Below are 18,463 nucleotides of genomic sequence, written 5' to 3' on the forward strand. Positions count from 1 at the left end.
CTGTATTTTTTCTTTTTTTTATTTGTACACTTTTTTTTTTTAGATTGTTACTCATTTGTTTTAATTGGTTAAAACCCCTGTGAGAAAGTGCCCTCTTGCTGCATGGTTGCCCCCACTTTTTGCTGACTTGCTGATGTGCTTTGACTGAGTGTGCCTTGGGCTCCTGCTAATCAGGTACCCAGGGCCTACGTTCTTTCCCTAAAACTGCATTGAAACCTAAACCCAATTGACATCTCTAGCCACAGGTCAGCCTCCGGTAAATGGCACCACAGGTACCCAGGGCACAGTGACCAGAGAAGGCCTCTAGGGGCTGCAGCACTTATTGTGCCACCCTTAGAGGTCATGTACATGTGTACATGTGTGTACACACACACACACACACACACACACACACACACACACACACTGCCTTTGGTCTGCACCAAAACATGCAGCCTGCAAAGTGAAGAGTCGACATGGCACACATCTGTGTGCCATGCCTGCAAACAACTGCCCTGGCATAGATCAATCACCCCTCTAGCTGGGTGCACTATACCAGTGGTGAGGGTACAGGTGCATGAGCCCTGTACCCCTACAGTGTCCATGTCTATTCTTAGACATTGTAAGTGCAGTGCTGCCATTAAGAGTATATGGTGCTGGTAGTTTGTCGTTATGAACTCCACAGCACGATAATGGCTACACTGAAAACTGTGAAGTTTGCTATCAAACTTCTCAGCACATTAAACCCGCACTGATGACAGTGTGGGATTTAACGAAAAATGCACACAGAGGGCATTTTAGAGATACCCCCTGAAAACTAACCCACCTCTAGAGACCTGGCTAAGTGGCTGCTCTCAGCAGCCACCACCAGACATGTTTCTGGACCCCTGGGTTGAGAGCCTGCTGCTCTTTGAGGCATGAAACAATGCATATCCTGGGACGAGGTGCCAAGACTCCTCCCCCAAGATGGGACTCTTCAAAGAATTGCCGCCTTTGTGAGCTGCCCCAGGCCACTTGCTACTCTCAGCAACTGGTCCCCACTGTTTCTGACGCCCACATTGGGTGGGAGAACCGGCGGGAAAAACAAGTGAGGTGTGCTCACCTCGGCCAACTCCATCCCTCAGGTGGGGGAGGGCAAGGTGAAGCACAACTCAGTCCACGCCATCTTGAAGATAAGGGGACTCAGGCAACCAGGGTCGGGCTCATGCCCCTCTCCCACTAGAGGGTGGCATAATAGGGGGTGTACCCACCCCAGGGAAGGGACCCATTGGTCCCTGCTTTTTACCTACCTGTAAGCCCAATAAATCTAGTATTTAGGGGCACCCTTGAACCTTGCTTCCTCAGACAAGAACCCGCAACAAGAAAATAAGGACTGAACAGCCGTGCCGAAACTAACAAGAGGAAGACGCCCACTGACTTGGCCCCAGCCCTACCAGCATGTCTCTACCTCAAAACTGCTCCTGCAACATCCTGATGTGTCCTGCAGCCAGCAACCTTGAAAACCCCGGAGGACTTGCCTGCCTTCAACCACAAAGACGGTCTCCTGTGAACACTGGATTTGTTCATCTCCAACCTCTGGCGAGACACCACGAATCCGCCCCACTCTGCACCCACCATCCACGGCCCGAGCTCAAGTGGGCAAACACCACGAGGAGGTCCCCCCAGCAATCCTAACCAGAAATCTGGCAACCCCTGACCTGCCTGAAACTTCCAGCTAACACCTGCAGTCTAAATCCGGAAGGTCCCCCCAACCGTGACCAGGAGCTCGTAAGAACCAACCCCAAAAGGCACCCCTGCAGCCGACGACGCCCCACGGCCTTGTGTGCCCAAACAAAAGGTGCCTAACACCCCTAACTTACAAACTTACCTCTCGAAGTGGTGGTCGCACCCAGAAGACTTTTGTCCCGGAGCCAACAGGGCGCCCGACGTCAAAACAGCACCCTGCACCCACCTGCCCTAGTGCCGCTGAGGGTGCACCTTTGGTGCTAATTTGTTTCCCCATTTGCTTGCTCTGAGCTGAACTCCAGGAGCTTTGCTCCCACAAACCAGTGGCCTGTTTGCCAGCAGCCACCAGCTGGAGGCCCCCTATCCCCCATTGGATAACACTGGGCCTCAGCACTCTGCACCCAGCCTTCCTAGTGCAGCAGAGGGTTTAACAAGAGTGCATCCTTGACCATGGGGGGGGAACCCTTGTTCTTACCCTAGAAGCTCAACTCCAAAGACCAATTACTTATCTGGTAACCGCTAACTTCATTTCTCTCCATAGGAATCCAATGACTGTTTTTCTCAGAAAAATGTTTTAAGTGTGCAGTTGATTTGTATGGAAACCAGAAAAATAACAATTGTGCAAAACTGATTTTACTTACCTTTTCGCTAAGAAATGTCCCAGTGTGATATGGATAAGTTACTTACCTGTAATCCTAGGTCTCTTCCAGGGGTATCCTCATCAAAGTCATAAGCATTGAATATTCCCACCCATGTGCGGGACCTCAGAAACAATATAAAAATATATATGTAAAAACACATATCTCGCTCCACATATATGTACGTACATATATTATTTTTCTCACACCAATGCAGCCCCAAAACTGAGGCTAAAACAATGTAATCACATGTACATGTACTGCAATTAGTAAGGAAATAAAAAAAAACACATTAGGTCAAATATCCCTTGAACTTTGTGTTTTAATGAGTAAAACCACTCAAATCCTGAAAATTGCTAATAAATAGACATTGTTAGCCCTCAGGCTGCATTGTAAAACAATAGCATAGAAAATGAAACCATTTTCAACAAAACTGGCACCGTGCCTTTAAGGCAGCCATGACCCCAGAGCTTTCCATCATGCCTCAGGGGTGACAGTTAGGTCAGTTGTTCTCTGCATAACCCTGAAGACAGGGCTCAACCATAAGATTGTACTAGTAACGAAACTCATTTACCTGGGGAGGCATGTGGGTTGCTTATGACTTTGATGAGGATACCCCTGGAAGAGAATTAGGATGAACTAGGATTACAGGTAAGTAATTTATCCTTCTCTTCTAGGGGATCCTCATCAATAGGCATAAGCACTGAATAGAATAGCAAGCCCATCAACCACCTGCAGGTAAATGAGAATTACATAACCCAACGAAATCATAACAGCCAATAACTCAGCTGTTAAACAGATTCCTCAGGGAGGCCTGGCCAACCTGGGTATCTGCTCTCGTGTCAGAATCTAGACAGTAATGTCTGGTAAATGTATGGACAGACCTCCAGGTCGCCGCTTTACAAATCTCAGACATGGGCACATTATGCAGGTAAGCCGCCGTGGCAGCTCTACCTCTAGTGGAATGCGCTTTAGGGGTAAACCCCAGAGGTTTTTGCACCAATTGGTAAGCAAGTTTGATACACGAAACAATCCATCTGGAAATGGAACGTTTCGATGCCGCATGACCAGTTCTGATCGATCCATAGTTAACAAATAACTGATCAAAATGCCGAATAGACTTGGACCTGTCCAGATATAACTTTAAAACCCTTTTCAGGTCCAAAGAGTGTAAAGCCCTCTCAGCTGGAGTAGAAGGATTGGGAAAGAAAGTGGGCAGAGAAATCGACTGATTGACATGAAAATCTGACACCACTTTCGGCAGGAAAGAAGGGTGTGTTCACAGCGCCACTCTATTCAAATGAAACACTGTATATGGTTCCTTGGTACAGAGAGCCTGAATCTCGCTTACCCTACGAGCTGACTTAATCGCAACCAAAAAAGCAGCTTTCCAGGAAATATGCTGTAAAGTCGCTTTATGAATGAGCTCAAAAGGAGGGCCCATCAATTTTGATAGTACTAGGTTCAGCTCCCAGGGAGGAGAAGGAAGTATTGGAGGGTACACCTTTTTCAGACCCTGCAAGAAATCCTTCACTACTGGCAACTGGAAAAAATAAGTTTGTGAAGGTGATCGCCTATAAGCTGTTATAGCAGCTAAATGCACCTTAATGGAATTGAACTTCAACCCTGCTTTAACCAGGTACAACAAGTAGGGAAGAACTGCTTCTTCCTGACCCTTCACCGGATTATGCCCATTTTGCATACACCACATATAGAACCGCTTCCACTTGCATGCGTAAGAATGTCTTGTGGAAGGCCGTTGTGCATCTAGATGGCCGTATTGAATGACCTCAGGAGCCATGCTGCCAAGCTCAGTGACGGAAGGTTGGGATGGTGAATCCTCCCGTTCATCTTCGATAACAGGTCCGGCCTGCATGGAAGCCTCCTGTGAGGAGCCACTGACAGGTGAAGCCGGTCTGTGTACCACCATTGCCTCGGCCAGTCGGGGGCAATCAGGATCTTTGATGTGCACGAGTGGTTCAGCTTGCTCACCACCTTCGGGATCAACGGAAGGGGTGGAAAAGCGTACACAAATTCCCCATACCAGTCGATCAATAGAGCATTCCCTCTTGTTCCTGGCCGGTAGAACCTTGAGGCGAAGCTTGGGAATTTGCTGTTTACGTCGTTCACGAAGAGGTCTATAGAAGGACGAGCCTAAGACTGGAAAATACCTTCTAGCACTTCGTCGTTGAGAACTCAGTCCTCTCTGTCTTCGAAGTGCCGACGTAGTGCGTCCACCCTCACATTCTGCTCCCCTGGGAGGTGGACTGCTTGAACAGACAACTTGCGAGCCAGAAGCCAATGCCAGATGCGCTGAGCTTCCAGTGATAGCGTCCTTGAGCGTGTTCCTCCCTGCTTGTTCAAGTAGTACATTGTGGTGGTGTTGTCCGTTTGTACTAGAACCACTGCCTCCTGAAGCGAGGGAAGAAACGCTTTTAGGGCCAGGTGGACTACTCTCAATTCCAGCAAGTTGATGTGGTAGGTGCTCTCTTTGGAAGACCACAGACCCTGCACTTGGAGAGGTCCCATGTGCGCTCCCCAGCCTTGTAGAGAGGCATCTGTGATTATTGTTTGAGCAGGAGGAGGTTGATGGAAGAGTACTCCCACCTGCATGTTCTGCTTCTTTGTCCACCACGGGATAGAAGCTTGAGCCACCTCTGACAAAGATCCGATCTTCCCAGCGAGCTCATTGCTGGTCCCATTTGTCCTCCAGATCCTGCTGAAGAGGACGCATCCGAAGTCTGGCATTCGGTACCAAGAAAATGCATGACGCCATCGACCCTAGGAGGGAGGCTATTTTCCGCACTTTGAGTCCTGCTGCGAAGAACTTGCTGGCACTTTAGCGTTATAGAAAACTGTCTCTCCTCCGAAGGAAACACTTTTCCTAACTCGGAGTCTAGCAGAGCTCCTAGGAAGAGAATCTTCTGAGCAGGTTGGGAGACAGATTTGCTGTAGTTGACATGTAGGCCCAGCCGCTGACAGTTCTATACAGGTCTGGAATTGATTCCTTACGTTGTCTGGGGAAGGACCTTTCAACAGCCAATCGTCTAGGTATGGGTATACGAACCCCCCCCTGAGGCGTAGAGCTGCCGCCACCACTGCGACACACTTAGTGAACACCCTGGGAGCCGACTTCAACCCAAACTGTAGGACTTTGTACTGGTAGTGGGAGGTCCCCACCAGGAACCGAAGGAATCTCCTGTGATCGAGCCGTATTGGGACATGAAAGTATGCATCTTGAAGGTCCAGCGAACACATCCAATCCCCCTTCCTGAGATGTGGATATATTTGATGAAGCGCCAACATGCGAAACTTTTCTTTTCTGACATGTAGATTGAGTGTCCTCAAGTCCAGAATGGGCCTGTAGTCTGCCTTCTGGCCCTTTTTTCTGACCAGAAAATACCTTGAATAGACTCCATTCCCCCGTTGAGCCACCGGCACCCTCTCGATGGCTGATTTTTCGAGGAGTGTCACTACTTCTTGCTTTAGCAGTTGTACCTGGTGGCTTGACGTTGGCATCGGAGGACCGGATGGAGGTAGACGATGAAAACGAAGACAGTACCCATTCTGCAGCGTAGACAACACCCATTGATCTTTTGTAATGGCCTGCCACTCTGCCCTGTGATGTGCAATGCTTCCCTCCACTGGAGTGGAGAACGGCGCTGGGGGAAGTGAAGACTCATTGTTTCTGCTGAGGCTTATTGAAGCTGTTGCCTTGGCGCTGATTTCCTCCTCCTTTGGAAATGCGCTTGCCTTTTAATAGTGATTTTTGTTGGCCTTGTTGGTTCTGGCCCTTCTGCCAGTGAGGGGTTTGAACCCTCTGCTTCGAAGAGCCCTTGTTGTCAGAGAGGAACTTCTTCCGGAATTCCTTTTTCTTTTCAAGCCCCACGGCTTTAAGGGTGTCTAACTCCGTTTTCATCCGTTGCATCTCTTCATCAGCACTCGCCCCAAAGAGAGATCTGCCCGAAAAAGGAAACTTTAGGATTCTGGCTTGAGCTTCGGGTTTTAAGGCTGTCAGGCGCAACCATGAGGATCTCCTTGCTGTGATCCCATGCGCAGCCAGAGTAGCTCCATCTGCTGCCGTCCCTATAACCTGATTGGAGACTTGACTTCCCTCCATCAGAATCTCTTCAAAGTCCTTTCTATCTTCCGGAGGAAGCTTTCCAGAAAACCTCTGAAGCGAGTCCCACAGAGATCTATCGTATCTGCCCAGTAGAGCTTCCGCATTGGCGACCTTGAGAAAAGAGGCTGAGGTGTTACACACTCTTCTCCCCCATGAGTCTTGCAATTTGCTGTCCTTATCCGGCGGTACCGTGGATGAGGAGGCCACCGCATTGGATTTTTTTAGCAGTCGCAATGATTACTGAATCTGGTGGTGGGTCTGACTTGAGGAACAGAGGATCCTCTTCAGGCAAGCGAATTTTTTTAAGAATCCTCGCTGGGACAGACTTCACCGTCGCCGGAGTCAGGAAAACCTCATTCCCCGGATCCATGATGCCCAGGACAAATGGCAGCAAAGGTTTGGGTGCCGATCTGTGCTGCAGGGTTTCAAAGATGACCGTCGTCTTGAACTGCGGAGCGCGTCATATGCACTCCTAGCTTCAGGGTTCCCCTGCCCAAGATGTCTTGGAACAAAGAAATATCCTCAGTTGGGGATATTCTCGATTGTGGGCTGTCTGTTAGAGTCGGAAAGTAATTCCTGTGAGAGCGGGTCCTCGATTAACTTGAAGATCTATGAGACCGCCTTCTGCTCCTGGACCTAGACTTTCTCTTACTGGAGCGCACTCTAGAGCGCAACGGCTCTTTGGGGCGGGAGGCTTGTTTGATACCCCCTCAAACGGTCCGCCGTCTCCTTGTCCGCTGCCCAGTGGTGAAGTGGTTTGTACCATCTTGGGGAAAGACGAACAGGAGGAGACTTCTGGGTGCGATCTCTCACTGGCGAACGTGCCGGAGGAGCTTGATCTGCATGTCCATGCTGCGACCTTGGAAGAAAATGCCTGGACCTCTCACTGTCTGAGGAGCTGACCTCCCCAGCCGAAGATCTGTTACTGCGAGATGCAGAGGAGGATGAAGACAGGCTCACCAGAGACTGTCTAGAGGAAGACCTCGACCAACTTCCCTCATCTGAGACCCTTCTCCTTTTGTTGGGAGGATCCTGTACAGAGGGCTGCTCCACCTCCGCAGCAGATGCTGATCTTGGGGAACCCAGCTGAGATGTAAGGGCCTGAGGATGGTCTAATGATTGACTATCCAACTCTTGCACCACCTGCTGCAAAGGTGACCTTCCCTGTGATTTTGCAGGGGAGACATGCCTGGAATTCGGGCCACCCTGCTCTCTGGATCTCCGCTGACCCGTCGACGGTGGTTGCTTCGACGTCTAATGTCGATGTCGTGTAGATGACCTGCGCCCTCTCGACGTCGACCGTGATCTCCTCGACGCCGATCTCCGGTGTCTGGGAGACGGCGGAGGATGCTCAGACGTCAAGCGCCGCTGCTCCGACTTCGAATGCTCCCTCGACCTCGAGTGACGATGACTGTCCCTCGACGGAGAATTCCTCGACGTTTAGGGCTTTTTGCCAGATGACGACAGAGGCTGCTTCGACGTCGTACGCCGATGATCTGGCGACAAAGGAATGCCTCGACCTCAAATGCTGCTGGGCCGACTCCGACGGAGGTTGCCTCAACGACGAACGCCGTTGACGGGGCGTCGACGTAGGCTGTTTCGACGTCGAGCGACGATGCTTGATCTTAGACGGATGCTCCCTCGACGCCGAACGACCACGATTAGTCGTCGGCGGAGGCTGTCTCGACTTCGAACGCCGGAGAAGGCTTGGACGTCACAGCATGACGATGCTGCCTCGACGCCGGTTGGCTCGCCGTCAAGCTCCTCTGCTCCAACGGCGACCTATCCCTCGACGCTGTCTGTAGCGGAGGTACCTTGTCTCTCGCCACTGAAGATTTCTTCTTCGTCGCCGATTGCTTCTTAGACGCTGATCCCGACACCGAAGGTGAACAAGTCGGGATTCCTCTAGAAGACGACCGCGTCCTGCGACTTTTCTGCTTCTTGGGAGATCTTCCTCTCTCAAAAAGCCCATAAATACGAATTCTCTCTCTGTCTTCGAGAGTTCTGGACGATAAAACCTGGCAGTGTTCGCAGGAACTTGAAGAATGAGAGAGTCTGGCAGGCACAAGATACACACTGGATGAGTGTCAGTCTGGGCCTTCTTCCTTCAACATGAAGGGCATTTGTCAAAGAGGGAAAGCATTTTGACAGAAAAATTACTTTTTTAAGCCTAAAAATGTAGCAGTAACCAAAAGACGTCGAGTGAAAGCAAAAACTGTAGTTAAATTAGAATATTTTTTGACAGAAAGTCAAAAAGAAAAGGGAGCTGTTTCACCAGGGTCTTGACTGAAGGAGCCGGAAAGAACAACTGACCTAACAGTCACCCCTGAGGCATGATGGGAAGCCTGGGGTAATGGATGCCTTAAAGGCACGGTACCAGTTATGTTGAAAATGGTTTCATTTTCTATGCTATTGTTTTACAATGCAGCCTGAGGGCTAACAATGTCTATTTATTAGCAATTTTCAGGATTTAGGAGTGGTTTTACTCATTAAAACACAAAGTTCAAGGGATATTTGACCTAATGTGATTTTGTTTTTATTTCCTTACTAATTTCAGGACATGTACATGTGATTACATTATTTTAGCCTCAGTTTTGGGGCTGCATTGGTGTGAGAAAAATAATTTATGTACGTACATATATGTGGAGCGAGATATATGTGTTTTTACATATATATTTTTATATTGTTTCCGGGGTCCCGCACATGGGCGGGAATATTCAGTGCTTATGACTATTGATGAGGATCCCCTGGAAGAGAACTAGGCATATCACACTGAGTAGAAAAAGGGATCTCAAAAGTAACATAAAAGTAAATTACCTCTAATTTTCATTGCAGAGTCGATAAAAAGTATATGTACAGCATTTCACAGTATTGCATTACCAGTAATTCAAACTGTAAGCACTTTAAAGTACATTTACAATTGCATTTCAAACTGTATATTTACTGCAAAATATTTATCAACTTACCTGTGCCAGACTTGCTTGGTTCTAGAAAATAAAATATCTAAAATAATCTTTTTGTTACAAAAACAATTGGTCTGAAGTTCAGTCTTTGAGTGTGTGAATTCATTTGCTGACAAGTGTGTACAACACATGTGCAACACTGTCCTCTGATACTGCCTTACTGCTCGACCATACTACCACAAATAGAGAGTGAGGTGCTATCTAACTTAACCTCTGCCTTCCTTTGGGGTCGAACTGGACTGTGCACACTATACCTCACTTTGGTATGGTATATCCAGAGCCCGCTTCCTACAACCAGGGAAAGGCTTATGACCCCCTCCCACTTGAAGGTGGCATATTAGGGGGTGTACCCAGCCCAGGGAAGGGAGCCATTGGTCCTAACCTTTTTATTTACTTGTAACACCCCTAAATCTAGTACTTCGGGGCACCCCTAAAACTTGCTTCCTCAGACATATATGAAAAGAAGGATGAACAGCTGTGCCGAAGCCAACAAGAGGAAAACGCCCACTGACTTGGCCCCGCCCTACGGGCCTGTCTCCACCTCAGACCTCCTCCTGCGAAATCCCAGTGTCCTGCAGCCAGCAACCTCGAAAAGCCCAGCGGACCTGCCTGCCTTCATAGACTTCAAGACTATGACTCCGGTGAACACCGGATTTGTTCAAACAGACCCCAGTTCTGCACGGATCAGCACCACTCTGCACCCAACGCCCAGGCCCGAGTCAGAGTCAGAGTGGCCCAACACCAAGAGGAGCCCCCCGCCGATCCTGACCAGAGATCCAGTGACACTTGACCTGCCTCAAGCTTCCAGGCGACACCTGCAGCCTCAAACCGGAAGGTCCCCCAACCACGACCAGGAGCTGGTAAGAAGATTGAACCCTAAAAGGCACCCCTGCACCCGACGCCCCACTGCCTTGGGTGGCCCAACCAACAGTGTCTAACCAACCTCCAGCATCCCAACTTACCTTGCTAAGTGGTGGTCGGAGCCAGAAGATCTTAATCCCCGAGCCTGCAGGGTTTTAATGGTGATCGCAGGCAGAAGACCTTCGTCCCGAGCCTGCAGGGTTTTCTGCAAACCGGAGACTTCCCATTCAAAGCTACAGGGCACCAGACGCCAAAACAGCACTCTGCAGTGCCGCTGAGGGTGCATCTTTTGTGCTAGCCTAAACCCCCATTTGCCCGGAGCTTAAGTCCAGGAGCTTTGCTCCCACAACCCAGGGGCATGCTCGTAAGCACCTGCCAACCAAAGGCCCCCTATCCCCCACTGGATAACACTGGGCCTCAGCACTCTGCACCCGGCTGCCCTAGTGCCGCTGAGGGTTTAAGAAGAGTGCATCCTTGACCCTGGGGGACTCGAGTCTAACCCTAGAACAACTTCCACAACCAAGTACTTACCTTTAAACCGATAATACTATTTTCCTCCATAGGATAATACTGACTATTTTTCTATGAAAAGTGTGGAGTTGGAAAACCTAAAGAAATTCTTTAAAATTGTACTAACAAAACCGCTTGTACTTACCGGTTGTGAGAAAGTGCCATCTTTCATGCCTTGGTATGCCCCCACATTTTTCTGACTGCTGATGTGCTTTGACTGAGTGTGCCCTGGGCTCCTGCCAACCAGGTACCCAGGGCCTGTGTTCCTTCCCTAAAACTGTGCTGAAACTAAAACCCAATTGGCATCTATGGCCACCTGTCAGCCCCTAGTAAATGGTACCCTAGGTACCCAGGGCATGGTGACCAAGGAAGGCTCCTGATGGCTGCAGCACTTATTGTGCTACCCTCAGGGGCCCTGTACCCTGATACCAACTCACTGTCTTTGCAGGCTGAGTGTCTAAGTACAGACCCAAACAAAGGGTCGACATGGCACACATCCCTGTGTGCCATGCCCACAGAACCCACTGCCCGGGCATACTTCAGTCACCCCTCTTGCTGGGTGCCATATGCCAGAGGTGTGGGCACAGGTGCATGAGCCCTGTGCCCCTACAGTGCCCAGGGCCATTCCTGGGCACTAAGTGCAGTGATGCCATTAAGAGTATATGGTGCTGGGAGGTTGTCATTACGAACTCCACAGCACCATAAAGGCTACACTGAAGACCGACAAGTTTGGAACCCAACTTCTCAGCACAATAAACCCGCACTGATGCCAGTGTGGGATTTAATGTAAAATGCACCAGAGGGCATCTTAGAGATGCCACCTGAAAACCTAACCTACAATCTACGTCTGGGCTGAATGGCTGCAGAGGCTGCCACACAGCAGACATGTTGCTGGACCCCTGGGTAGAAGAGCCCCGGCTTTCCTGGGCCTGCAACAATGCACATCCTAGGCGAGGTGCTAAGTCTCCTCCCCCAGGATGGGCAGGGGGAGGCTTCTAAAGGCATGCCGCCTCTGTGAGCTTCCCCAGACCATTTGCTGTACCCAGCAACCAGACCCCCACCCTTACCCCCCCCCCCCAGTCCTGACCCCGACTCTGGTGGGAAAAACTACATCAGGAAGGGGTGGTGCCAGCCTGTGCCAAACCTACCCCTCAGGTGGGGGAGGCGAGGTGAAGCACAACCCCGGGCCCCGGCCATCTTGAAGATGGGGAGCCCTGCCCAATCACAGCTAGGCTCCTGCCCCCCTCCCACAGGAGAGAAGCAGGTTAGGGGGTGTACCCACCACAGGACAAGGACCTATTGATCCCTGCCCTTGCCCTACCTGTAACGCCCATAAAGTCAGTATTTAGGGGCTCCCTGAACCTTCCTTCTTCAGATCCCGATAAGAAAAGAATAAAGAAGATCAAGAAGAAGACCCACCGTGCAGCTGCTAACAGGACGACAACAACTGACTTGGCCCCAGCCCTACCTGGCCTGTCGATCCTGGAGCCTGCTCCTGCCTAATGCCGGTGACTCCTGCGGAGAGCAAACGTGGGACACCCAGAGTACCTGCCTGCCTTGACCCTCTTAACTCCTTGCATGCTCATGACGGAGCCGCTCCGTCATGAGCCGCGGTTGCGCTGTGCTCACGACGGAGCGGTTCCGTCATGGCCCTGCCCCCGCGCCTGCGCGGCGCTGATTTCGCGCCTGCGCGGCGCGTTCTATTATGCGGGCGGGGCCATGACGGAACCGCTCCGTCATGAGCACAGCGCAACCGCGGCTTGTGACGGAGCGGCTCCGTCACGAGCATGCAGCCGCCGCTCTGCCCCCCCCCCCCTCCCCCAGCGTTGCGGCGGAATTGCCGCCGCAGCGATGGGGTTAAAGATTGGGACTCCCATCAGCAGAGGCTCTGCTGCAACAACCCCCCTGGTACCAGCCAGGAAGCTCCGGACCAGCCCACTCTGCACCCACCGAGCCCGGCCCGTGTCCAAGTGAACCTAGACCCCGAGGACGTCCCCCCGGCGACTGGGACCCGAAGTCCAGTTCCCAAAGACCCTCCTCGATGAACCAGACGACGCCTGCAGACTCAGAACCAGGGGCCACCCCAACCGCGACCAGCTGAGGGTAAGCTTTTCCGACACCCAAAGACACCCCTGCACCTGGCACCCTACAGCCCCCTGTGCCTCCCTTTGGGGTACCTACCTGTGCTCCAAGATCCCAGCATATCTCTCTAAGTACTGGTCGGCTCTGGAGAGTCTCCGTCCCCGAGCCTGCAGCCTTTGTTCGCTTTTGACCTTTCCCATTGGATAACATTTAGTGCCCGACGGCTCAAAAGCACCCTGCACCCAGCCACCCGAGTGCAGCTGGCTGTGCCACCTTTGTCCTATACTACTTCCCTCTTTGCCCTGAGCAAGTGACCAGGAGCCCAGCTCCCAAAGCCGCATGGCCTGCTAGCCAGCAGCCACCAACCGGAGGCCCCATTTCCCTCATTGGATAACATTGGGCCTAACTACCTCTGCACCCGGCCGCCCCTGTTCCTCTGGGGGTGAACTAACTATACTTACCTGACACTGGGGGACCCCCCCGAGTCTATGCCCAGAACCCTGACTTCACCAGCCAAGTACTCACCTGGAAACCGATAACTCACTTACCTGCCATTGGATAACATTGACTGGTTTGACTCGAAAAATCTTCTAAGTGTGAAGTTTTGGAAACTAAAAATATTCATATAAAATCACCCGAATTCCGAAGTACTCACCTGTGATCAGGGGAGAAGCCAGTACTGTACCTTGTTGCCCAGTACTGAACCGTAAAAGTAATCCCTACCGGGTTTACTAGTAATCGACATTTTCTCCATAGGAATCCATTGTCTGCTTTTCTATGAAATTTCTTCTGTCTACTTTTGAAAACATTAAATATTCTTTAAAAATCATACGAAATACTGAAACGCAATTACTTAGCTGTTTTAAGTGGAGACCCCAGTACTGGACCAAGGAGCCTAGTACTAGATTACAAAAGTAAAGAGATCATTCTTTACAAGCAACCTGAATTTTCTCCTATTGGATAACATTGTCAGATTTTCCTTGAAAAGTTTCGAAGTGTGAACTTTTAAAACAGCTTTATATTACTGATAAATCACTACCGTAACTAAAACGATTTTACTAAATTGGTTTCAGCTTAGACCCCAGGACTGAATCTAGGATCTAGTCCTGAACCTGCTAGAGTAATTTACAAAGTAATCAACTGTACTTATATGAGGAAACCCCATTGAATTCAATGCTATAGGTTGTTTAGAACGGTGTTGCCTACTGCAAACCCTGGATCTATTGTATTTACAAAATGTATTGCCTCTTTGGAAAGTAATTACATGAGAGTACTCATATCGAGAAAAGTATATTTTTATGCCTGTTGGTTCTAGAAATAAAACAACTATATCTTATGATATAAAAACAATTGGCCTGGAGTTCAGTCCTTGAGTGTGTGAAATCCTTTGCTGACAGTGTGTACAACAAAGGCTTTACACTGTCCTCTGGTACTGCCTTACTGCTCGACCAAGCTACCACTTTGGAGAGTACGGTCAGCCCTGACTTTAAGGAAAATGCTACTTACCAGTATGCATCTGTTCTGGGCATGTAGAGCTGCAGAGTCGTACACTATGCATTAGATAGCCACCTGGTGTTGGGCTCGGACGATTGCAGGTTGTTGTCTTCTTGGAGAAGTCTTTGTAGTCACGATTTGGGTGACTCCTCCCTTGGACAATACTGCACATGGGCATCGGCTCCATCCTTAGATTGTTTTTCGAGATGATGGGAAATGGAGTTCGTATAAGTGAAGAGAAAAAAAAAGGATGTCCATGCGTGTGCATCTAAGTAAGATGAGAACTGGAATGGATACAAGCCCGGGGAGGCGGGAAGGCGTGTACCAATCTGCAGGTCTACATGCCAAGAATAGATGCATACTGGTAAGTAGCATTTTCCGTTCGAGGCATATGAGCTGCAGATCGTACACTATGCATCGATTGTGCAGCAGTGTCTCCCCTAGCGGTGGTCGCTTGTATCCATTGCAGTAGTCTGAAATAGTGTTTTAAGGACAGCCTGGCCTGCAGTTTGCTGCTTGGCTTGCACATCAACACAATAGTGTTTAGTGAAGGTGTGTGGTGTAGACCATGTTGCTGCCTTGCATATGTCCTCTAATGGTATATTTCCTAAGAAAGCCATAGAGGATCCTAGTTTGCGAGTGGAGTTTGCTCTAGGAGGGACTGTTGGTGTACGTTTAGCTTTTTGATAGCATATTTCTATACATTTTACAATCCACCTGCAATCCCACCTTTAGAGATAGGGTTGCCTTTGTGTGGAGGAGAGAAAGATACAAACAATTGTTTTGTCTTTCTAAAGGATTTAGTTCTATCTATGTAGTATAGCAGTGCTCTTTTAACATCTAATGTGTGTAAGGCCCTTTCTGCTACAGATTCTGGGTTTTGGAAAAACACAGGTAACTCTACAGATTGGTTTAGGTGAAAAGGTGTGATAACCTTTGGAAGAAATTTGGGATTAGACCCAAGAACCACTTTATTAGGATGTATTTGAAAAAATGGTTCTTGTATAGTAAACGCTTGTATTTCACTTACTCTTCTGAGAGAGGTGATGGCAACAAGGAAAGCAGTTTTCCATGTTAGAAATTGCAGTTCACATTTATGTAGAGGCTCAAAAGGGGGTCCCATGAGTCTCGTAAGGCCAAGATTCAGGTTCCATACTGGAGAAGGTGGCAACCTGGGAGGGATTATTCTTTTTAATCCTTCCATAAATGCTTTGATTGCAGGTACCCTAAAAAGAAACAGGTGTTGCCTTTTTTGTAAATAGGCTGCAATTGCTGCAAGATGTAGGCGTATGGAAGAGTATGCCAAATTAGACCTTTGTAGATGTAAAAGGTAACAAATTATATTTTGGATGGAAGCATCCAGTGGATCAATGTGATTATTTTTGCAATATATTGCAAATCTTTTCCATTTGGCGGCATACCACGCTCTAGTAGTGGGTTTCCTAGCCTCTTTAATGATATTCATACAGTCTGGCGGTAGGTCAAGATAACCAAACTCTAAGACTTCAGTAGCCAGATAGTCAATTCAGTTGGTTTGGGTCTGGGTGTCTGATTTCTCCATGGTTCTGTGTTACGACGAGGGTGTGAGCTGTAACTTTTGATGTGGAACCAGAGAGAGATCTAGTAGTGTGGTGAACCACGGTTGGCGTGCTCATGTGGGAGCTACTAGTATGAGCTTGAGAGACTGTTTGAGCTTGCGCACTACTAGTGGAATGAGGAGGAGAGGCGGAAAAGCGTACGCAAATCGCCTGACAAGTTCATCCATATTGCATTGCCCTCGGACTGTGTGTGGGAACCTGGCGGCGAAGGTTGGGCATTTTGAATTTTCGTGGATGGCAAACAGGTCTATGTGTGGATGCCCCCACCGTTGGAAGAATGGCTGAAGAACTTGTGGATGTAGTTCCTGTAGGAGAGTAGGGTCGGCAATCCTATGGTCACCCCAGATTTTTGCTTTTTGCTTCACTGGTTTACGACTTTCCCTAGCTGTGGGCCTGCTAATCAGACCCCCAGCCTAGCTGTTCTCTCTCTAAATTGACATCCATGTACTTTAGGTGCATTTACCAATTGGTATTCAGTCACTCTTGTAAGTCCTTGTACAGTGTATCATAGGTACCCAGGGCATAAGTGCACCCAAGGCCTACCAGGGGCTGCAGCATGTATTGTGCCACCCCTGGCTGGCCATCTAAACAGACACAACTGGCTGGTAACACAGATGGGGCAAGGTGGTGTAATCACCCTTTGCTTTAGATATAGTATACCTATATCTAACCCTAAAATGGACACATATCCTCCTAGAAGTCACTCCTATGGCAGGCCTTAACAATCCTGGAGGCAGAGTGCTTGGAATTATGTGAGATGGTGCTCTAGCATGACCTGAGCTTGTCTGCAGTTTTCGGAACCAAGTCTTTTAGCTGTTTTCATGATAACGCTATACCATATACTCTTAAGTGCACTATAATCCTCGCGGTTATTGCTAACTTTGGCATAGCATTATCAAAACATGTCGAGTAAGGTGTCATACGAATTGGAATACTACCCTCTCGCCTGTTCTGGCGACGGGGGTAGCATTCCACCCTTTTAGAGGGACACGACATGTATGTAACTGTGAACCCCGGTTAAAGTTAACTCGAGCCTCAGCATCACAAAATGGATGCTGCCACCACAGACACGAGTCTGACCTCCTGCTGCTGGGAGTCCTTCCAGCGAGGGAGGCCTGGACAAAGGGTTTCCTGCCTTGGGAGGTGCTAGCGCCACCCCAGACAGGATTTTGTGTATTGAGGTAGGGTAGGCTGAAAGGAATGAGACATGCCTGGGGCACACAAGGTGTCTCTGTGCATACCCCGGTTCAAACCAGTTGCTGGGGCACTCCAGCTCCAACTCTGGCACGAAACCGGACAAAGGATAGGGGTGTAACCACCCCCCTTCCTGGTCCCACCCATAGGAGGGACCTAGTGGTAGTACAGCCCCCTTTAGGAGAATACAGGTAGGAGCTGGTCCCATTCCAAATTAGATTAATCCTGATTTGAAACTACAAAGAAGAAACTCTGGACTTGAACGTTCTGCTCCACAGAAGACTGAAGAAATCTCCCTTGTGGCCAAGGAGTGACCACCCTGCACAAGCAGGCACTATCAAGCGCCCTAGCGGTTCACTTTGTCGTCATTCCTGCCGGAACCAGACTTCAGAGCCCGACGAGATCCGGACTTCCAGACCTCTCCGACCTCTACCTACATCTGCAGCACAGCTGAGATCCGTGGGTGCGACGAGACACGTGGGACCAGCCATCTTGGAGAAACTGCACTTCGCTTCCTGCACGACTTCAGAGGCATCCTCGAGAAAGTGCTTTGGGGATTGAGAAGCCCCAGCCCAGAGCAGCTCCTGCACAGAAGATCAGCCCTCCAGCATCCACGAGATCTGCGTGGGGCCATTTTGCTGGATTGCTGCTCGACGCGTTGTCTGGTCACTTGCCGGCTGGCTAGTGGCCTCCTAGACGACGATCCACGAAATCTACACCACTGGTCTGGTTGCTCCAGACTGGCTCTTGCTTCCCTGCAAAGGAGAAGCACCCCGGACCCTCCTGGTCCGCACCAGACGCCTTTTCCACTCACCGCGTGGGTTGCCTTTGCCAAGGCCTGTTGACGCCGAATACGGAACAGACACCGCCGACAGCGAGAGCCTGCGTGGGACAGCTTGTGCCTCTATCCTGGTCGTCGAAGACACCTCCTGGCCCACGTGGCTGCAGAGTCAAGCATCCACTCTTCACTTGATCGCGACAACAGCATCTGGTTCCACTCCAGTCACTGGCTAGTGACTTGTCATGTGCTTAGCCCTCTGATCTCATAAAGAGTTCAGAGGTGTTTTGTTAGTAATAAATATCTTGTTTATTTTCATAACAACCTGTGTGGTGTCCTTTCATTTGGAATTCATGGGGTTATATGTGGTAAAACAGCTGGCTTCACATGCCAAAAGAGTTTATCCTAAGACTGCTTTGTCCATGCTACCATTAGGATAGCTGGTCTATAAGGTTGACTTGCAACCAATCACCATAAGGGTTGTTTGGACTGATACAAGGTGATCACTAGAACTAGTG

General features: G+C 49.5%; 1 protein-coding gene across 6 annotated transcripts in view; it reads right to left on the reverse strand.

Moving 5' to 3' along the window:
• Positions 1–18,463, reverse strand: part of LOC147705753 (eukaryotic translation initiation factor 3 subunit C-like) — a 638,241-nt gene that overhangs the window by 30,924 nt on the left and 588,854 nt on the right. The gene's annotated exons all lie outside the window — the stretch shown is intronic.

Source organism: Lissotriton vulgaris, chromosome 7 (genome assembly GCF_964263255.1).
Source record: "Lissotriton vulgaris chromosome 7, aLisVul1.2, whole genome shotgun sequence".
In the NCBI taxonomy this organism is placed as follows: Eukaryota; Metazoa; Chordata; class Amphibia; order Caudata; family Salamandridae; genus Lissotriton; species Lissotriton vulgaris.